This window comes from Neodiprion virginianus, chromosome 1, assembly GCF_021901495.1.
Source record: "Neodiprion virginianus isolate iyNeoVirg1 chromosome 1, iyNeoVirg1.1, whole genome shotgun sequence".
In the NCBI taxonomy this organism is placed as follows: Eukaryota; Metazoa; Arthropoda; class Insecta; order Hymenoptera; family Diprionidae; genus Neodiprion; species Neodiprion virginianus.
In genome coordinates, this window is record NC_060877.1 from 13,038,886 (window position 1) to 13,045,927 (window position 7,042).

General features: G+C 35.0%; 1 long non-coding RNA gene across 5 annotated transcripts; it reads right to left on the minus strand.

Annotated features, from left to right (window-relative positions):
* Positions 1 to 698: 698 nt before the first annotated feature.
* Positions 699 to 6,998, minus strand: LOC124308807 (uncharacterized). 5 transcript variants are annotated; one of them, XR_006909104.1, is made up of 4 exons: positions 6,572 to 6,998; positions 4,078 to 4,238; positions 986 to 1,082; positions 699 to 851 (listed from the first exon to the last, which is right to left on the minus strand). It is a non-coding gene; the product is annotated as an uncharacterized LOC124308807 (long non-coding RNA). The 5 variants fall into 5 exon arrangements; XR_006909108.1 differs by having other exon boundaries at positions 699 to 1,082; positions 4,123 to 4,238; XR_006909102.1 differs by lacking the exon at positions 986 to 1,082.
* Positions 6,999 to 7,042: the final 44 nt, after the last annotated feature.

The window sequence follows — 7,042 nt, forward strand, 5'->3', positions numbered from 1 at the left end:
TCCAACACCTGCTTGGAAAGTTACATTTTCGAACAGTGCGCTAAAACGACGTTGGCGCATGCCCATAATTGAAATGCGATATTTAACGAACTAGAGCTTTCTCCGGTGCATGCGCACTTTCGAATAACAGAATTTTACCCACTACATCGTTGAACATACGTTACCTAATCCTAACTTTACATGCTGCAAGCTTCGCTGCTCCTCGAATCACTTTCCTTTGTTAGGTTTCGGAAGTAAATAGCGTGTGTCACACACGTGCGGATGAGCAATATATGACTCGTGTGATTACAGCGTTTACCTTGCTTACATAGCAAACTTCACATCCATCGAAACTCACCCACTTTTCGCACTTGTGACACAATATACTAATTCGTTAACACTATATTTAAAACGGCACGTTATATGAAACGAAAAAAAAAAAAATAGACTGGACTCTGCGGGATTAAAGAGCGTGGAATGGAGAATATTAATCAGATTTCAGTACATCGACATAATCTTTGAAGGGACTTCCTCAGATTCTAACATAAAATCGGGATTTAAAGAAAATGTAAAGAAATTTGACAGGCGTGTAATATAAATAAGTATGAGTATATTTGCAGGTAATGTACTGATACAGTGTTAAAGGGAATATCAGCATGGATTGCGTTATTGAATGAAGTGAAGGCAGTCGAAAGATTGTAGTCCACCTCTTAACAGATATGAAAATTTGAGAAACCCTTATTCTAATTATGTTATAATACGAATAAGTAGTTTTCATTGAATATCGTCACTAAAGTTCTATGTACTTTGTAGATATTTCCAAACCACAATACCCACACAGACATGCTCGGGGTGATTTATGTCATGTGTACCTGTAACAAATATGGCGAAAATTTAATATTCTTTTCATTTTAGAAATTTTATTCAATAAAGTAACAATGAATATGGGCGCAGCGTCATTTTTGTTAATAGAGAAAGAGTCTACAAGATATGAAAATTCGGTTACTTTATAGGTTTTTGAATACATTTTTGCCTTATGACCGGTTTCGTGATGCGATGCTGATGCGTCTATGTCACCTATAGCCTTTATGTTCTTCCGTATGCTTCTCGATCAACGTGCGTGAGGAAATGGAACAAATCATTGCTTAATTACGCACATTAGCTATATTAAGTGGGAAAAAGTTTCCTGTTCGATTTTGTGTTTAACATATAATATATATTTCTTACTAGTAACGAAAGCGTTGAATGTTGGATTTCAGTAGCAAAGTCATGCAGTATTTATTACCAATAACTATACGTTTGTTTTACATTTTACATAATCACGCAACATGCCATTGAGATTAATAAAAGAACAACGGTTGATAAAAATGGAAAAATAACAATAACAACAAAATATTCATTCGGACTAATTTGAATCCCAGTGAAATATTATCGTGAATCGGGTAAAACTCTTTACCATTCCATAGTTATATTTGCAGAAAGTTATTATTTATAAAAGTTGCCACGAGATTTCAGTAAAATTATCTTAAAAAGCAGAAAATTTAATTTACCTAACACATTACTAACACAGAATTTATAACCGTTCAGATAAGTATGCCTGTTATCTTTGACATGTATAAAGTACTTGTAAAACAACAGTTACACAGTTATACACAGTTTATAAATATGTAATTTGACGGGAAAGTTTTCTTTCTGCAGTTTACATCTTTCAAAATTCTATGAAGAATTATCCCTTTAACTATCACGTTCCACAGTTGGTTAATAACGGACATAACATGTTTAGTAATGAACTGGCGAAAACAAAAATCAGGTGATTTTCACTTACAATTAAAGGTACCCTGGTCAATTTCATTTACTTATACATCGTCAAATATCGAAATCCACGAATTTCAAACGTGAAAAAGGGCTTAACAGTCCCATTTTATGAGCGATTCTGAACAAAAACACTCTAATACATTTTCATTTCATGCTGAAATAATGAAATCGCAATAGTAAGTTAAGATTAAAAAACAAATTAAACTAATGCTGGTTAATTAACTATGGTCTAACCATAATTTTCGCAAGAAATTAATATCCTTGTTTGTATCAATTGTAATATTCAAATACAACTGACACCTTTATTCGATCCAACAACAACTTATGAAAATAATCAATCACTGCGTTAAATGCTAAATTTCTATCATGCAAGTATTTACGGAAGCATGCGGATGTGTACGAAAGTATCTAAATAAGTATCGCATACTTATATACTGAAATATTTTGAATTTTTGCTTCCATAACTACATAATTAAAATCTAATTTATAACTTGTAATTGTCTAACTATAATGGTTTTCATTGCTCGAGGTATAGCAATATGGAAGTATGTATATGTCTGCATCAGGTGACTCTGGTGAAAATTTCCACTACGAATTTTTATTGAAATTGGAAAATTTTGTATTATTTCATACAAAATTGTATACGTGCATAGTTTTTTTTAAGAAGAATTGTTAAATTTTTTGTCAAAATCGTAGTGTCTTGTAGATTTTTTTCATTGAAACGATACAAATCTTTATGAAAATATACAAGCTTTTTATGAGAAAATATGCATAGGTATTTACAATTTTGTACAAAAAATTGTTTTCGTACGAAATATCTCAATTTCTCTAAAAATTCGTAGATAATTGTGGAAATCACTTAGACTAGGCAAACCGGGGTTACGTAATACACCTATTTTGATATAATCCTCACGTCATCGCTCAGATTGATCATAGCTGAAAAACAAAATTTCTAACGCTGTGCGGACTAATCGACTAAGGGGCTTCGCGTCTTGCCACCACGACCCACGCGATCTAGGTGGATTTCAATGAAATGAAACGTGAGACTTCGTACAAACTTAGCCGTTATATTCAAGGAATGAAGATTTCATTCAGCGAAATTATACGCAGCGCATGATATACCTACAGCTATATTTAAAATGTGAGCCATTGCTTACACGATGATACATAAATTACCCTTGTGTCGTAGTGCTTCACTTCGAAAGAAAAGAAATTCACGGGAAAATCTGTAGATGTATCTGCGTACGAGGTTCACTGTCACAGCCCGCAATGAACGCGCGTAATAATAACATGCTTATAACAACCAGACCGCGCACATCCTCCGGAATATTGAAATAGATAAGACGTAGTCGGAGTCACTTGGCTTGAGTCATGCTCTTATGAATAATGAGACTACTTGGATATCATTTCCTATTCATTCTATGTTCAATAGCTTACGTAGAGAGTCTATAGCTTCCTGCTATCCGCAAAGATATTCCAAAAATTTAGTAAAAAAATGTTTTACCCGGGCGGGGTTGAAAATCCGAATTTGAATAACCACGACAAGTCAAAGTTCCGAAAGGGCGAAAATGAAAAAATTTGATAACCGGAAGCATCGAAATTCCGAATTATCGAAGATTTTCAGTACTGTGAATTTTGAGCTTCCTGAAATTTCACCACTTTGATTTTTCTTTGTTTTGGATTTTCGATATTTTCACGTTCGGAATCTTAGTCATTCTGATTCTCGGTTTTTCTAATTTCTTACACCAACTCGTTGAGTAAACTACTCTGTGTGAGCGTATTTTATATTTCGCAATTTTACTCTAACGGAACTTTACTTTTCGGGATGTTGCATTTTGAAACTTTGAGCTGTCGAGTTTCCGACAATTGCATTCGAAACTTTGTTGTGTTCGTAGAAATTTGATTTCTTTACTTCAAGTTTTGCCATCAAATAATACGAAATTAAGCGCTTTCGGAACTTTTCAAATTCGGAACTTGAACCCCGTCCCGTTCTACCGGGCGCTATAAAAAAAACTCGAATATAGGACGTATCCGAAGCTAAATAAAGAAAGATGTAGGTCCATATTTATACGTTATTTACTAAAAAAAAAAAAACAATTCTTAGTCCTCTGCAACGTAATTTATTCATACTGATTGTGAGCTGTATATTATTTTGTGCTTAAATACATGTATATGTATACCTACACTCACTACTTATATAAGTCGTATTAGCATCGAAAGAAAAATCGAGAATGTCTGAGCAAATGTTGAACATGCATAAATTATATGCATACATACACCTACCCGTAATTGCACGGACTGTGAAACGCGCAACGGTGAATTGCTAACCTGCATTGTAGACGAATGCAATCTTACTTTCACGACTCCTACTGCAACACTCACGCCTCTAGCCGACCATGATAGACGCGAAGAGGCGTGCTATTTCACCTTTACCAGCCTCCGGCCTTCCTGGACAGATGAATTGTTATCGGAAACCCGCTGCATCGGCTGCAGATTGCACTCTACAAATTCGTAGCGTATCTGAGAAAATGCAGGTATATCATGACTGGGTAACCAATCTTATCGAGCATCGCTTTTATTTATTTCTTCATTTCAAGTATAAAGATATAAAGAACAACCGATTCTTGTGAATGGTTCGGGATCGTAAAACCAATTTCACAGCCGTTTTTGCCACTTTTAGTGCCGACTCAGATCTGAAAGGGAATCAAATTTTACACTTATCATACTCTTGATGTATCAGGAGAATAGAATGCTACTACAAAACGGGACTGAAAAAGACGCTATCTCCCGTATACATCTGTTTTCTTCGAACATTCGTTGGCATCATTACGGCGCGATAGGTGTTAATTTAAAAACTTGCATGTTAACATCCAGTAAAACATTGACGATGCGAAGCATAGATAATTCCAATTCCTTGTAGTAACAGTGTGAGGAAAGTTTGAGGGTTGCAACGATTTAATAGGCATGTTTTTTTTGTTCAGTTTAAATTTGTTGATTTTCAGGTGAAAATGAACAATCTTTTCGAATACCATACCAGTATGTTTTTCAGCACCTACGCGAAAGGAATTATTTTGATATTTTCATTGAAGAATAAAAAAATGTTGACAAATTGGCCTGCCAATTTTTGGCAACCTTGCAAATTATTATGGAAAAATTGAGATAATGTTGAGTTTGATAACGCTTATTGGAAAAGTCGGTGTGCTTGTTCGTAAGCATTTGACACATTCGTGAGTAATATTACGTGCTACGCATCGCGCGATTCTCCATGTAATAGCTGCTTGTATAACTAGTAGGCTGTACTGCAGCGGGCTGGCCCCACAGTTTAATCACTTCATTGTTTTAAATTACACATGTACAGTTCCCTGCCCCTACTGAGGAACTAAGCTACATGAGTCACGCTGAAATTGTTCACTTAGGTTATAACATCCTAATCATCCTCGTCCACCGCAATTAATTTTCATGTCTCTTGCAACTGCGCGCAAAAAACGCTTTTCATGCGTCCTGGAAAGCTACCTGCATCGCAGTGAAATATTGAAAGACCATTACAAATAAGGATAATTCTTTACTTTTTATCACCTCTGGTTTCGGTCAAGGATCGCTTTTTTTTTTTTTTTTTTTTTAATATCAGCGAATCTTTACATTTTTGAACCTCTAGAATCCGAAAAATAGGTTTTCGTCACGTCAGTCCGTCGGCCTATCGCTTTGTCCGACGAACTCCCGCAATGATACCGGAAAAGGCGTGAGATGATGAAATCTGAAACTTGTAGGATTTTACCACCAAATAATGGGCACAAAAAATGCAATTTCAACTTCCGGTTCTACCGGAAATGGACCAGTTTTTAATGTTTTACCGACAAATCTATACCTTTTCTTCTTTATTGTGTATATTGCTAAGTACTTTTTCTAAATAAACAATCACGTTTTCCGAAGTTTATAATTTATTTTTTAAAATGTTGTATTTTTCAAAATTTTGTTTTTTAATTTTTCTTTAGATATTTTTTCGTTTGGCTGTCAAGTCCTGTCAGTTCCATATTTTGTATTCAGCCGTTTTCGAGATCGTCGCGGAAATTCATCGGATAAACCGACAGACGCTTCCTTTTCATGGCGATGAAAAGTATCGCAAAAACGGGGTTTTCCAGCTTGTTTTCTGCTGGAACAAGATCTAAACATTCGTTTTTGGCGCGCAAAATATTTTATTAAAGTACTGGATTTTACCTCAATATTTCAAGAGGCGTCTCACAGAATGTGGCTTTTATCCATACATACAACATAGGTATAAAAACATACTTGTTGGAGCTTCTTCGCATAATTTTTCACAGTAATCGTAAGTGCGACATATATATTCTATGGATATAATCGTATAAATAATTCGATTATAGCTCAAAATAATAATAGTTTTTATTTCCGTTGCAGTAACCAGGAACGAGGTATTAGCAAAATTAAGATTTTTGTACCTTTTGTTCAAAATGGCGAAATGAAGCTGACATTCTACGGTCTGAAAAATCTAATAGATTATTAATTAATTATACGAAAATGCAACCAGTCCAATTGTCAAACCGTAACACACGATTATTTCAGAAAATTCTATGAAAAAATTGGAATGAGTGTATTTTTTTACACGTTATGAATGATACATAGCCTCTTAGTATATAAGGCACCTCCTAAAAGTTTAGATGAAAAACCTATACCTCGGGAGGATTTTGAGCTAGCGTAAATTAACGTTAGAACTTATTCCAGGACAAAAAAGTATTGCCCTTATCTGAAAAGTCCAATTTACCATATCGATGTATGTTAGTATCCACATCAAATAGGCTATTTTTTTGATCAACAATCACCGATTTTGATCATCACCAGGTATTTTGTACTACTATGCCCGGTGTCATTCATGAGTGAGAGTTACTCCAGGTTAACCTAACCCACAGTTAGCGTGTGCTCGACTTCACGTAACAAAAACAGTATCACTGAATTTTGGAATAACCCGTTGTTAAAAGCTGGAGTAGCCTACAAACATATTATGGTATCTGCGAAAAGTTAAATTGCAGCATAGATAACCCAGGTTTAACTCTCGTGGAGCCATATTTTCGCAGGTTATTAACGGCGTACCCGTCACTCGGCGAAATAATACCGATTTTCTAACTACTGTAACTCAATGGATACTGCGAGAATAACGACTTCTTGGATTGACACGTATTCTAAGGTTAGATTCGACGGTCATGGGTTGTGTTATGTTTGCGAGATTGAGTTAGTT